This window comes from Octodon degus, unplaced genomic scaffold (assembly GCF_000260255.1).
Source record: "Octodon degus isolate 3935 unplaced genomic scaffold, OctDeg1.0 scaffold00028, whole genome shotgun sequence".
NCBI classification, from domain to species: Eukaryota; Metazoa; Chordata; class Mammalia; order Rodentia; family Octodontidae; genus Octodon; species Octodon degus.
This window is the reverse complement of record NW_004524604.1, coordinates 7,831,926-7,847,287: the sequence shown is the minus strand read 5'-3', so window position 1 is coordinate 7,847,287 and position 15,362 is coordinate 7,831,926. Positions and strand designations below refer to the sequence as shown.

At 44.2% G+C, this 15,362-nt stretch overlaps 1 pseudogene; it reads right to left on the bottom strand.

The window, feature by feature from the left end:
* Positions 1-8,996: 8,996 nt before the first annotated feature.
* On the bottom strand, positions 8,997-12,974 carry LOC101576052 (annotated as a pseudogene).
* Positions 12,975-15,362: the final 2,388 nt, after the last annotated feature.

The following is a 15,362-nucleotide window of genomic DNA, read 5'->3' as shown; positions in this document are numbered from 1 at the left end:
AATAATAATAAAATAAAATAAAAAAGAAGAAGAAAGAAAAGGGAGGTCTCATATCAATTACACTTCAGAGCAGTGGTTCTCTGTCGCTAAGAAGACAATCTGTGAATGCAGTAGGCACACTTCCCCTCCTAGAGCAGGGGAAGGCTGCAGAAGGATGGGCCATCTTTAGTTCATGTTCTAGGAAGAAGGGCAGGGGCTATTGGTGGGGATTAGCTGGAACAAACAGTAAATTCCTTGGAAGGCTCAGAGCTTTTCCAGACAGAAATTCCACTGCTAGGAGGAGACAATGGCCACTAAAAGCCATATGAAAGCCTGACCAGGTTTCTTAGGGATGCAGGAGTTCGAATGGAGCATTCAGACCAAACATTTTTGTAGTTCTTGAAGTTTTTATTTCCTAGAGACTCAACATCAGAAATTAGATTTCTATCTGGGTGTGGTGGTGCAGGCCTGTAATCTCAGCACTTGGGATACAGGCAGGAGGATCGCTGTGTGTTTGAGGCCAGCATGGGCTAAAAAGTAAGCTCAAGTCCAGCCTGAACTACATAATGAAATCTCGTCTCAAAAAAAAAAAAAAAAGATTTCCATTCCTGTAGTATGAAACCTGTTTCATACTACAAATATATCAAAATTGATAAGTAAAGAGGTGAAAAGAGTATGAATGCAAGGGTTTGTATCAACACAAATGAACTAAGTGCGAGATATAACGCGCAGCCATGGTGAACATTTTGACTACCTCGTGACTATGCTACTGCGAAGTTCTCACATCTACGGTTCCCAAAGCACAATTTAGGAGTCAATGTTTATATTTATGTAAGATCGTGCTTCTTATTTTCAAATAATTTATACCATCCCATTGTAAGGAATTGGTTCTTAGGCAGGAAAAGGATAGATCAAGGGCCTCAGTGGGGTGTGTAGAATGAGTCAAACTTTACTGGAGGAATTCCTTTGGGAGCAAAAGACAAGGGAAGAAAGAGGAAAACCAGACACTGCAGCACAGAAAGGTGCTGGATAGCAAAAATGGCACAAGGATTTACGTACAAATGAGATAGGGGAAAATGAAACTGCCAACCCGAAAGGTCCTGGGATGAGTTTTTGTTCTCTAAAACCAAAGAATGGATTTTAGGAACAAGTGGAGGTTAAGAGTAGAATATATTTATTGGGGGAAAGAGAGCTTCTGTCCAAGAGAGGGACAGAAGGCAGGGCCCGAGTGGGTTGTCCCCAGGAAGCTGTCTTCCCTAGGGACTTTTCTAGAGTAAAACCATGCAGTGAGGCGGGTCTAAGGTGGTGGAGAACATGGGAACTAGCTTAGGTGAGCATAAGGTGGGACAAAACTATAGTCAACCAGTGAGATGACAAGCACCATTGCTCAGGTAAAATTGATTAAATACAGAACTGAATGGGGAAATGTGTCTCTTAGCAAGTAGACATGAGTATGGGACGGGGTCTCTTCCTCTTGGGGGTTGGGTTAGTGACTCTTTAGGGCTTTCAAGGTGATCAATTCCTGATGCCCATACTTAGGGAAGTATGTGGCTGTTTTTGTTTACTCTTTTTTCTTGAGGTCTGGCCCACAGCAGGGTCTGTCTTCCAAAATTTCAAAGTCACCTTGTCTTCCATATTGTCTCCTTTGAGGGCCTGGCCCTGTCTGACTGCCTATAATATTCCTATCTAATTTAGTTGCCTACAACAAAAGGATAGAGGGAGTCCTGACAGGCAATGTACAGAGGAAGCCAGGTTCTGGGAAACAAGTTGGCTGCCCTCCCTAACTCTAGAAAACTCTTATTTGGTATATAAATATATATATATATATCCCCGAACACGACACATCCCTCAAAGTAGGTATGTAGTGCTGTCTCCTTTTTATCTCCAACCTTTCCAGTACTTGTTGCAAAACTTTAAAAAATTGCTTCTCATCTGGATGCAATGGTACATGCTTGTTAAGCCCTCCAGTTGTTCTGGAGGCTGAAACAGAAGGACTTGAGCTTGGGGGTTTAAGGTCAGCCTGGGCAATAAAGACCTTGTTTAAAAAGAGAGGAAAAAAAAGTTTATTTAAAAAATTGCTTCCTAGGCCTCAAGATAGATCTAATGAATCAGAGTCCTCAGAGTTGAGGTCTGGGTACCAGCATTTTTAATATGGTAATTCTGATAGTGACATGGTCAGAGACCACTATAGGGTGAGGGACAGGCAGACTGCTGGACCCTTGCTCTGTAGCTCCTTTGAAATGTATGTTTTCTTTTGAAGCTAGTCAGGATTTAAAAGCTATGTAGTTCAGGTGGGACTCAAACTCACTACGCAACCCAGGCTGGCCTCAAATTCCCTGTGATCCTCCTGTCTCAGCCTCGCTCCTGAGATTACAGCAGTGGATGCCACACTAGGCTTGGTTTGTATCCATGGTTGCCTTGTGTCTATTGGGTTAAATCCTTTTTCAGCTCTGCAGATAGACATGTTAATAGTTTAGAGGGATCTGTTTAAAGCTGGGCAAACAAAGTTGATTAGCCTGAAATTTACATCCCCCCCCCAAACCCCAGTTGAGCCGGAGAACAGGAGGATAAGGATTCACAGGGACAGTCAGCAACACCCAGAAGTCTCCCTTTATCATCTGCATTCCAGGAAAAGTAGAAATTCCCCCCCACCCCTGGTACCCCCAGTGTGTGGCACCACAGCAGCAGTCATGCAAGGAATGAACCATACCTCAAGCCAGATGCCTCCCTGAGGCAGGAAGCCTGGGCTGCCCTGACAATCACCTGTGGCTCTCCTGCATTTGAAGGCAGCAACTTTGACCCCTATCATTAGAATATACCCTCTCTGGCTGCTCAAGCTGGAGTTCTTTCTAATTTTCCTTACTCTTTGTTGAGGGCCCATTTGACTTTTGTCAGCTCCTTAAAATAAAGTCCTTTACCATTTTCCTCTTACTTTAGAATTCAAGTGTTTTCATGTAAATTCATACTTTAGTTTTTAATTTCCATTGTCACTAAAAGCTAGGAGACACCTAGGCAGTGACAATGGTCTTAAGGGTTTGTTTTTTGTTTTTGTTTCTGGTACCTGAAGGGACTCAAACTCAGGATCTTGAACTTTCCAGGGAGGTACTTGTGTCTGCTGAGTATATCCCTGGCTCTTTTTTTTTTTTTTATAATATATTTAGAGGCTGGGGAGATAGCTCAGTAGAATAAGTGCTTGCCTGGCAAGTGCAAGGCTGGCCCTGAGTTCAATCACTGGTACCACCAAAAAAAAAAAAAAAAAAAAAAAAAGAAAAGAAAAAGTATTTAGAATAGGGTTTATAGGGTTTCACTATACAGATCGGACTCATAGTGTTCCTTCCTGTATTTCAGCTTCCCAAGCACTGGGGTTTATAGGTATGTGCCATCATGCCTAGTCTCTCAGTTTAAAAAAAAAAATTTTTTTTTATTTTTAGGGATGGGTCTACAGGGTGTTCACTACTAGATTAGACTCACAGTGATTCTCCTGTTTACAGCTTCCCCTATGCTGGGATTATAGGCACATGCCACCATGTCCAGTCTCAGTTGCCATCTCAGGGCGCCCCAGGAGCAAGGCTGGCACGGCTGGCCCAGGGATTGAACTCCCAGCCCCTGTGCCTGCCCCTTGTGCCCCTTTTTTTAATCCACTGAGCTATTTGGCAGGCCCTAATTTTTTTTTTTTTTTTTTTTTTGTGGTACCAGGGATTGAATTTGGGACCTTGTGCATGCCAAGCAGGCATTTATGCTGCTGAGCTGTCTCCCTGGCCCCAAATGAAGTGTGAGTTGTTTTTGTTTTTTTTTCCTTTGTAGTGCTGGGGGAATCAAACAACTGAGGGCTTTCACACTGAGCCCTTTTTTATTTTTGTTTTTTCAGAACCAAGAATCAAACTCACAATCTCATGCTTACCAGGCAGGCATTGTGTCATTAAGCTAAATCCCTAGCACTTCAGTCTCTCTGTCTTGAAAAGCACTGCTTTGTAGAGATTATTATTATTATTATTGTATTTTAGGGAAGGGTCTACAGAGTGTTCATGGTTTCACTACTAGATTGAACTTGTAGTGATCTGCCTGTTTACAGCCTCCCAAGAGCTGGGATTATAGGCATACGCCTCCACGCCCAGTCTCAATTGCAATCTCAGTGCATCCTGGGGACAGGGCCAGCAAGGCAGGCCCTGGGGTGTAGGAGATTATAAGGGTTTTTTTTCACCCAAATTTTAGGAATGAGCAATCTTACAGGGCTATGTGAGTTTAGGGAAGTTTTGTTCCAGGATCATAACCTCAGTGACAAATCAACACTGAGGGGATCAGAATCAGGAGGAGAAGGGTCACCATCTCTCTAATGACAACCAAGATTTCTATGTCGGAAGTCCACAGATAACAGGATTTCCAGGCAGGTCTGCCCACATAGAGAGGAGCCAGATTTATCGCTTGCTCATCTGAGCAGTTGGTAGGTTCTTTGGTCTCCAAGGCTGCAGCCCAGCCCCACTCTCCTCCCTCTAAGGTGTGCTTACCTCACTGTTCCTCTGTAAGTGAAGCCCCAGAGTGAGTGAGACTGATTTCAGAGGGGTAACAGTGATTTCTATCGATTGTGGGGAGAGTGTGTGAAGTAACATGTGCAAAAAACATTTTGTAAACTGCAAAGTGCTCTAGCGCCCTACAGTAAAAAACAAAAACAAAACCAAACATACATCCTGCCAACCATGCAGAAAATTTTAAGGTATTTACACATTGTTAACTAAGGGCCAGGGATATAGGTTAGTAATTGTCTACTTGATTGGCTTGAAAACTGCCCAGGGAATTGATTAGTAAGGGAGCTTCTGGGTGTGACATGGAGGCCTGACACTGGGTACTAGAGCTAGTCTCTCACACCTGCCTCTCTGGTGGCGTTCCCTGCTCTGCATCCAAGTCACCCTGCACTAAGCAGCTTTGTTCTGCCCTGTGCTTCTGCCAGGATGTTTTTGCCTTGCAGCCAGCTTACCATGGACTGAGCCCTCTGAAATCATGAGCTAAAAAGAAACCTCTCTCTCTTTTTAGATTGTGTCAGGTAATTTGTCCCAGTAATGGGAAAGCTAACTAATATATGTATACATTTTTTTTTCCTGAAATGGGGGTCTCATTATATGGTTCAAACTGGCCTTGAACTTGCAGCAATCTTCCTGCAGCAACCTACAAAGTGTGGTGCTACAGATGTGTGCCACCACACCTTGCTAATACACTTATAATTGTATAAAGTTGAATTGCCTAAACTTATTTACTGAGATCTTAGGACTTGAATTATTGCTTTGTGTGCTTCATTTATATACAAATAAAAAAGGCAAATCCTTATCAGTACCTGATTTTGTACTTATCATTATTATATGAATTGTGTCATCCCCAAACTTCAGTGTTTAAATTCCAAGTCCTGGTAGTTTAGAATGTGATTTATTTAGAGGTTGGATCTTCACAGAGGTAACCAAGTTAAGATAAAGTTATTTGGATGGACTCAAATTCAGTATGACTGGTGTCCTTATCAGGAGAGAAAATCAAAACATAAAGATGGTTGTGTATAGGAAAAAGACTACATAAAGATGAAGAAAGAAGGTGGCTATCTACAGGTGTAGGAGAGAGGCCTCAAGAGAAGCCAAACCTGCTGATACCTCTACTTTATCTTCCAGTTTTCAGAATTGTGAGACAGTGAATTTCTGTTGCTCACACCATTCATCTGATACTGAAATCATATATCTAGAGTTTAATGTGTGAGTTAACCCTAATTATCACCTTGATTGAAGACTCCTGAATAAGTGACTGAATCATGCCAATAGGGTAGGTGTACTCCCCAGTGCACTAATCTCCCTGGGGTAACAGCTTACCATGTTTTGTGTCTAGTTGTCCCCTCAAAGCCTCGTGTAAGTCATAGAGCAGACTTACTGCTAGAGTTTGTGATTAACTCATGATCTACTGGGATTATGGGTCTGAATACTGCTGGGATTATGGGTGTGAGTCCTACATCCAGCCTGGGGCAGATAGCCTGAATGTAACATGAGAGAGACAGAGACGGACTAGCTCTCTGTTGTCTCGGTTGCCATTTGTTGCTGCTATTCCTCCCTTTTGCTCTTGCCGTTTTGCTGCCTTCTGTCACCATGAACTGCTGCTTTCTGCCATGTGCCAGTCTGCCTTGGAGCCTGCTGAGTATGGACTGAAACTTCCAGTAACTGTGAGCTAAATAAAACTTTCCTTCCCTAATTTGAGTGCCGGGTATTTGTCCCAGCAGTGAGAGAAGAGTAACTGAGACACAACTGCATGTGCTGCTGGGGTGTGGAGCCCAGCGGGAGGTGGAGCACAGGGGCAGTGCCTTTGGAGAGTAGATCTCTCACTGGCATTCATCTTTGCTCTGCTTTCCAGCTGTCATAAAGATAGCAGTTTGCTCTTCCACATCCTTCTACCATGATTCTCCTGCTTTGGGATCAGCTCTAGACTGAGCCCTCTAAAACCATGAGCTAATTTTTTTTTATACTCTGAATTGAACTCAGGACCTTGAGCTTACCAGGCACTTATGCCACTGAGCTATCTCCCTGGCCCCTCATGAGCTAAATTAACTTTTAAGTTGAGGAAAGCTGGATGTTAAATTACATAACTTGTGGCCAGGGCAAGTGTGGTGACGTATTCCTGTAATCAGAGGGTAGGCCGAGGCAGGAGGACTGCTGAAGGTTCGAGGCCAGCCTGTACTATATAGCAAGACATTGCCTCAAAAGCAAACCAATCCAAAAAATCCCCAAACTTGTGGCCTCCTTCCCAAACGTGAATGTTCAGAACACCCAATATAATATGAAAGTTATTTTGTTGTTCTGCTTACAAATGAGATGTATCTTATCACAGCGGCACCTGAACTCCTAGTGGCTGAGTGGATCTTTTGGCATAATTGCTGTACATAGATTGCACAGAAGAAACTTCCGAAGGTGCCATCAGATAGGCCTATCTTGTCTCTTGCTTTTAAAAAGGAAAACTTCAGAGTATAATTGAAAAAAAAAAAAAAAAAGATGTGCAAATTGGTTAGTCCTCTACCTGACAGGAAAACTACAGCTTGTAATGTGCAGAAAATGGAAAGTGATAAGTGATGTAAAGAGAGTGGAAGCAAGGCACACAGAAAGCGGATTTAGCACAGCTGGGCATTTGCCTTATTTGACATGATTGACAAGCACAGCTGCTGTAATCAGTGGGGACTCAGCTCTTTGTTACAAGGTCAAACTCCTAAGGTATGTTTTTAGTTTGCTTGTGTACAAGTTAGATTATAGTCCTTCCTTGAGGGACTCAAGTGTGTGAGGACAAAGGCCACAGGCACACTGCAAAGCCCCAAGGGCCGTGAGGTGGAATTTCAAAGTTCAGTGTTAAAGCCCTACACAGATTCTCATACGGGACACTGGAGGAAGCGTTTGCAAATAGGAGGTTAGTGTACCTCTGACGATGTTTGATTGCTACCAGGCCCATAATGAAAAGGTTTCTTCACCAGCTGCTCGATTTGCTGTCAGCCTGGAACGATGCATGGCATGGAAGCTTTCTTGTCTAGCCCACAGCCACTGGGCTGGGCTTTGGTGAGTTGGTGGTGGTGCCGCCAGAGAGATGGCTGCGGCCACTGTGAACACAATTGTGAGGTCACATTGGCTGTCGTGTTTTATTTGAAAGTAAACCGCTATCTTCACAAAGTTGTTAGAAAGTTATTTGCATTTGGATTGGATAAATGTATGGATAAAATTGAGAAATAAAAATACCGAAAAATAGAAAATGCAACAGAAAAACAGGAAGCAAAGAAACCTAACTGGTTAAATGGGTGGGGGGGTTGTTTAGTCCACTCCTGTGCAAATGGAGGAGGAGCAAATGAAAGGACAAATCTTTGGAGAGCTGATTAGTGAAACAAAGAGGAAAAATATATAATTCCTTCTGCCCTATACACATATATTATTCCTTCTAAAATAAACTTTTCCTTTGAAACTAGGCTGGACTTCTGTCTTCTTTTAATACTAAAAAATGCATATGGTATTCACTCATTATTCATTACTATAATGAAATACCTGAGGCAGAGTAGATTATAAAGGAAAGTTCATTTTGACTTATGGTTCTGGAAGTACAAATTCTAGTGGCTTAATCTGATGATGGCGTTTTTTTTTTTTTTTTGCTGGCAGAGTCTTAAGGTGGTACAGGATAATACAACATTGCAAATGCTGAGGAGTATGTGTCCTCAATTACCTGTTCTGTGTTTTGTTTTGTTCTTAAGACAGGGTCTTGATATATAGTGCAGGCCAGCCTTGAGCTCACTTATGTAGTCTAGGATAGCCTGGAACTCATGGCGATCTTCCTATCTCAGCCTCCTGAGTGCTGGAATTATAGGCCTTTGGAAGGGTGAGAGGGCCTCGTGTAGGGGTACACTGTCACTGGGGGGAGTATTTGTTACAGAAGCCAGTGGTCCTGATCTTGCTTTCTCCCTGGTATGGTCATGTGGCCCTCTGGCCTATGACAGTACTGCAAAGTGCCTTGCCAGATGTCAATGCTGCACTCTTGAATTTTTCAGCTTTCAAACTGTGAGTCCTGGGAACAGCTATTGCTTGTAAATTCATACTGTGTGGTATTATGGGGTTGGTTGTTTGTTTGAGGTCTTGCTATGTAGCCCAGGCTGGCCTCAGACTTACAGTGATCCTCCTGCTTCAGCCTCTTGAGTGCTGGGATTACAGGTGTACAATACCATGCCTGGCCTTCATTTTCTTTTATGGTACTTTCTAGGTAACATTTTTGTTACCAGTTTTGGTATGATTTACATGGGAAGAGAATGTGTTAAGTTGTTTTTGTTAATGTGCTACATGTTCTTTTGTGAAACGTTGAACTACAACTTGGAACTTAAATTATATCTCAGTATGTGACTTGTTCGAAAGCAGAATGAAAGTAAACAAGCTTTACAGTTTCTCTTATGCCTCTGTGATATTTTTACTTGTTTTCCTTTAAAAAATACATAGAAACTTAGGAAGACTGAAAGAATTGAAGAATTATCTTCCCCTTCAAAAGCACATATCTCACATGAATCAAATCAAAGGCAAGTCCATAAACCCATAAATGGAGTACCCCTTTCCAGAAGTCACTGTGCTGAGGGGCAGGTGGGCAAGGGAGCTGATCTCAGGCTCCAGTCCCTCAGATTCCCATTGGTGACAAGGCATTCGATGTAGGCATCCAGCTCATCCCCTGTTCTGAAGTCTGCGTCCTTTTGCAGGAACACCATGATGTTGGCCCTCAGCTTCTGCAGCTTCTCCTGTGTCTCTTGGAGCTTCCTCTCAGATGCGCGCAGGCTTTCCTCAGAGGCCATGGCCCTTGAGTTGGCACAGCTCTGGTAGGAATGGCACAGGTTCTGCAAGTTTAATTCATATTTCCTGAAGTAGTCTTCTAGAGGAAAAGATAGTAGCTGGTCTACACTTATAGTTCTCAGCTCCTTTTTGGACATACAAAAACCTGAAGGCCGGAAATACTGTAAGCAATCTTGGAGCATCTTGACCAAGACGTCTATGGTTTCGTGCTTGGTACTCACAGCAGTGGTGTCAGGCTTTGTATGGACACAGTCAGAGATAGAGGGCTCTTTCATGGCTGTAGGCTGCTGAGCTGCCACAGCCTCCTTTTCTTTCCTCTTCTCTGGCTGTGTGGTGAGGGGCTGATACTCTGAGGAAGGAGGCTTCATCAGCCGCACATTTTTACTGCCTTTCTCCACCCAGAGGGTTCTTGGAATTGCATCTGCAAGCCTACGTTCAAACTTCACCTTCCACCACACCACATTCTTGGTCACCTCCATGGCTTTGACATGACCTCTGTACCACTTCTTGTTCACACATACTTCCACAGAAAGCCCTATATCTTCGCGAGCACTTTTGAGGTCAGCTAAGTCCTCTTTCCCAGCCCCTTCTAACAGCTCTTTTGATTTCTTTTCCTCCTTCACATCAAATTTGCCCCGCTTGTGCTTTCCCTTCTTTCTCCCAGCCTCTTCCTCATCAGAGACCTGAAGACTCCGCTTCTGACCAGTGGTAGCCTGGGGGAGTTTAATACGTGGCTTTGACTTCTTGGCTGCTGGAGTTTTGATGGTTTTGGATGTAGGGATCTCCCAAGAGCTTTTGGGTTTGGGCAATAGAGATGACGACGGTGGCTGTACCAAAGGAGTGGTCTTGCATTCAGTCTTGAGTGGGGTATCAGCACGCTTTGGGGGTTCTTTGGGTGACTGGAGCTGCCTGGAAGGACTAGGCTCTATACAGGATGCTAATGTAGGAAGCTTTGGAAGACTGCTGATGACAGGAGCCTTTTGGGGTTGGTTAATTGTTTTGGGAACTTGTAGGGAAGGCGCACTTGGGGTGTTCCTGATCACAGCAGGTAAAGGTGGTGACCAAGGACACTGTGTTTTACAAGGAGGTTTCTCAGAAGAAGGTCTGGCTGTCACCTCCAAGGGCAATTTCTTCAAGTCAGCTTGGGAGAGGATAGGGGTGGTTTTCTGAAGGGCTTCCAGCTTTTTCTGCTGCTGGCGAATTTTCTCTGACAGCTGCTTTTGTTTCTTTTCCTGTATATCTGGGTCTTTTTTTAATATCCCCAGTGGAAACTTCTGATCTTGTTCAGAAGCCTCACAGCGATCTTGCTCAGGATCAGGGTTCATGGAGCAAACCCAAGTGTCAGGGTAGTCTTTTCCCACTGAATTCAACTGGAAGGGGATGGTCCTCCACTTCAAACACAAATCACACTGGATGGTGGTTGGGATTTCCATAGCTCTCTTGCATTTGTAGTGTAGCTCATTGGATGGGGGCCGGTTCCACTTGGCAGAAAGGTAGCCAAAATCATCCCAAAATCTTATGATTCCACGTTGGGCAATACCACTGTCCTTCCAGTACTGGGCCAGGTGCTCCCCCATCGCCCTCAATAGGTGCCGGAACTCCTTGGCATCAGCAAAGTCCTGCTTGTTGTGTGTAGGTTCCAGGACCAGGTAGGGTACATCAACAACCCCAACAACCCCACCACAGGTCATGCTCCCTTCCAGCTGTGGGCCCACTTTCTCATACATCTTGATCAGGCGGCTACAGTTGTAGATGAACATGCCATCTAGGTCTCGATGTTCAATGTTGACCCCAAAAACAAAATTCAGTTCCTTAGGTTCCTTAAGTGCTCGCTGCTTGGCTTCTTTGATCCTCTTTTTGATGTCAGCTTCTCTGCGAAGGTTGACGGCAGTGTGCTGGACCTGTCGTAACATCACCTTGGAGTCCCGCGAGAGATTGCCACCTATATGTATTTCTAAAGCCCGAGCTTTGCTCTCTGCCTCCCAGGCCTTCTCTTCAGCAATCCTTGCTACATGCTCTGCTTTCTTCACCTCTTGCTCTGCACGGGTCTTGAAACGGTTAGATGTGTACTTGTACATCCTGGGCTTGTACAAACAGCAGGTGAGCCTCTTGGTCTGCACCTTGTGCCCATGGATGAAGATCCTCATCCGGGGATCAATGTAGAGCACAGATGTGTAGGCTCTGAAGGAGCGACGTTCTGGCTTTGTGCCCTCTGGGGGAATCTCTGCCATCTGGATATCTCTTGGATTTGAGATTATGTCTAGCTCAGGCTGTCCATTATCCATGAGTTTGAGATTAAAGATGATCACCAGTGTTCCACAACCCCCAGGAATCTTCATGAATTGTCTCATCACTTCCTCCTCAGTGTGGAAGGGAGAATACTTGTAGATGAGTTCTTTTTCAATGGAAAACTTCTCCATATTTTCTGTAACAGGTTCCAGGGTCTGAGTATTCCAGGTAGGCAATGGGACTATCACTTCATCAATGCCTTCTTCCTCGTGAAAAGTACGAGACAGGAATAGGCAGGTCATGGTACCTTCTTTCTTGGTAAAAAGGATAAAATCCTTACCAATGCGCATTGAGCCCGACTTTAACCCATTTCCATACTGCCCAATCTGGGTGGTCTCAGGTGTTCGTTTGGCTGATCTCCCAAACTGAATAACACTAGCAGCATCACTGGGATTCATCCCTGCTCCATCATCCAAAAAGCAGAGCATAAATCCCCCTCGAAGGTCTTCTCGCCTTTCTGCATAAATATCTATTCTGGTGGCATGAGCATCTCTTGCATTATCAATCAGTTCAGCAAGAGCTCCAAATAAGAATTCATGAGTGGTTGAATTTGTGTGCAGATATTCAAAAGTTAGGTGAGCTCGATTCAGACTGCTGTAATACGAGAAAGCCATGACTGCAGTGAGATGTCCAGTTTTTTACCCAGGTGAATAGGGTTTTTCAGGACTCCATCCAGTCAGTAAAAGTTAAATCTGTTTCTTAAAGACCGTTGAAGCAAGTTACTCAGTGTCTACCAAAAATATATTCAGGGATGTTCAAAACTGCCTCATTTCTTCCGTGTTTTAAAATTTTCAACTTTGAAATATTGAAAATAGTTTCATATTAAACCTGCAGCCCCAAGGACCTTTTGGCGTTAAGTTCTCACAGTTCAGTTTAGGCAATCCGAGTCCAAGGTGGATGGTCCAGGAGTGGACGGTTACTGAGCCCACTGATAATTATTTTTTCTCCATCTCAACGTTCTTCTAGTCCTTTTCTTGTTGCCTTAAATTTTCTGACAAGAAAACTGGACCAATCCGGAAAAATACCCGCTTTTGTCACACAATTTAACAGTCACTCAAGTATGCCCTCGCCACCAGCGTCTGTCTTTATGACTCTGGCGCAGCCCCCAGCTGGGGCCCCTGCTTGGCAGACTGTGACGCTACTTCCGGTTCCCCACTGCCCTATATAAGCAGCACAGCCAGGGGATTCCTTCCTTCCAAAGCTGAGCAAACCCTGCTGACTGCTTGGCTGGCCTCGGTGTCAGCTCTCAGCGCAGTGGGCCAATCACCTCAGCGGGGCGCTCAAGCTAACTCCTGTGGTCCCCTCAGTTGGGTGCGACTGCCCCCTCAGCCTCCTTCCAGGGCCCTGCCAGGCGCTGACCTCAGCTGGCTCGCTTGCTCGATGGCCACAGCTCTGGGGCAGCGGTGAGGAACGGCCCAGCCGGGCGTTGCTAGGGGCTCGCGGCCTGCGGAACTGGAACCCAACCGCTGCGGCGCTGCGTAGTCCGGGCTAGCCTTGAACTAGCTACTGTCCTCCTGCTTCAGCCTCCTGTGTGCTGGGATTTCAGGGGTGGGAGTGCCCACTACACAACAGAAAGTTTTATGCAAACAAGTCCATTGCAGCTCATTGTCTTCTGAGCCACTATGGTGACTCCTACTAAAGGACACTTTTACTTTTGCTTTTATCCTTTCCTCTCTTTGGCCCAACTTCACTCTACAGAGCCAGCTTCCCCCTACCCCTTACTTTTCAAATAAACTTTTGACATGTTTGATTTGTCTCTTTCAATTCTTTGAAATAAGAAGAATCTGGGATATGTGTAATTGGTGAGCCACTTCTAAAATAACAGTGGCTGTGTTAGGGCTTCAACTGTGTTTTCTTCTCAGCCCAGCTGGTTGCCCACTCATTATAGCTGTTTTTCCTAACTAAACACTGTTGTGGGTTCCTAATCAATATAGGAATCCAAGTTGCCAATTAAAATTTGAAGATTTTTATTAGCTGAATTCAGCAACCGTCAGCATAGACCCCTGTTTCAGAGTCTAAGTGAGCAGTCCTGCCCAGAGAACATGGTGTGTATATAAAGGGGGGAGAGAAAGACAAAAATAGAACACAAAGAAAATATAAAGAGAATATGCACTATGTCCTGCTTGTCAAACAGAATAAAATTATAGCATGGATCCTGTTTGTCATTTAGATCAGCACCCATCCTGCCTGTCAAACAGATATTTTTTTTTTTTCTTGCTATACAGCTGGCTACTTTTTTTCCTATTATTGTTTAGGGTCAGCAGCTGTCTCAGGGTATATTTCCTCCATATGGTTCATTGTTTCACAGGTAGGCCTGTTTCTTACTACTCTGGGGTCAGCTAAAGTTTATCTTGTCAATAGTTACACTAAGGGCTGGTGAGATGGCTCAGTGGTCTAAAGCACCTGCTTAGAACAAGCTTAGCAAAGCACAGGGACCGTGGTTCAATCCCCCAGCACTACATGCCAGCCAGCCCCGCCCCCTGGTGGGCTGAACTGACCACACACACACACACACACACACACACACATAAATAAATAAAATTAAAAAAAAAATAGTTACGCTAAGAGTCTGGGTTTAGGCCATCACAAACACTTACTTAGGTATTTGTCCTTATTTATACAAAATAATCCCCAAAGTTTACAGTGACAAGGATTTTAAACATATGTCTCACTAGAGATATTTGGTCTGTCTCTAGACTCTTGGTTAAATGTACAACAAAGGAAGCAAAATTGAAGATGATTAGAGCCCACAAATAACTTATACGGTAGTGAAAAATACAGATGCTACACCTGCTATTCTTTTTTTTTTTTCTTTTTTAGAGGGGGAACCCAGGATTGAACTCAGCCCCTTGAACTTGCTAGGGAAAAGCTTATACTACTGAGCCATCTCCCCGGCTGTCCTGCTGTTCTTATACACAGGACTATGATGATATTCAGGGACATAGGGCTTCCATGGGGAGAAGTAGAGAGTGGAAAGTAGCCTGGAAACTCGGGCAGCTTTGCTTAAGGATTGCAGACATGGGAGGAGACTAATATAAAACTACAAGAGCCTTTCATGAACTTTCTCTGGGCCCAGACTAAAACTGCTACAGTTCAAGTCCCAGCCCACTATTCCTGGTGGACTTTAGGACTCTCAAACCTTAGATTTAAGCTGGATGACAGATAAGACAGAGGAAAGGTTGTCCTTGTGATGAAACTTATACTGCCCCTTCCTACTGTCGCAGGATGAAGGGCACGCAGAATTGCACATGTCAGGGAAAATCTACATGGACACAAGGAAGGTGTGGCCTTACCCTCCCTAACTCCACGAGACCAATGGTGTCTGAACCTAGTGAACACTTCAGTGGCTGGCATCCTTGGACAATGAAATGGTATTTGATACCCATCTTAAGCAAGTTAATTAAGTTTCTATCCCAACTAAAACTAATGTACTGGGGTGTCTTGTTACTATTCTCTCATTGCTGAGACAAAATACCTGAAACTCAAAATTAAAGAAAGAAAGGTTTATTTAGCTCACGGTTTGTGGAGGTTTCAGTCCATACTCAGCTGGCTCTAAGGCAGAGTGGCACATGGCAGAGGACAACAGTTTTTGGAAAACAGCAAACCAGCAAGAACAAAAGGGCATGGGCAGCCAGAGCAAGCCTCTTTCCCTCCTTTATATTGGGCCCACCCCAGGGAGAGTATAGCACTCACACCTATAATCCGAGCATTAGATCATGAATCAATCAAAAACTCTAGAAGCCTGACCCCATTGACTGCATGAGGTCTGGGGTATAT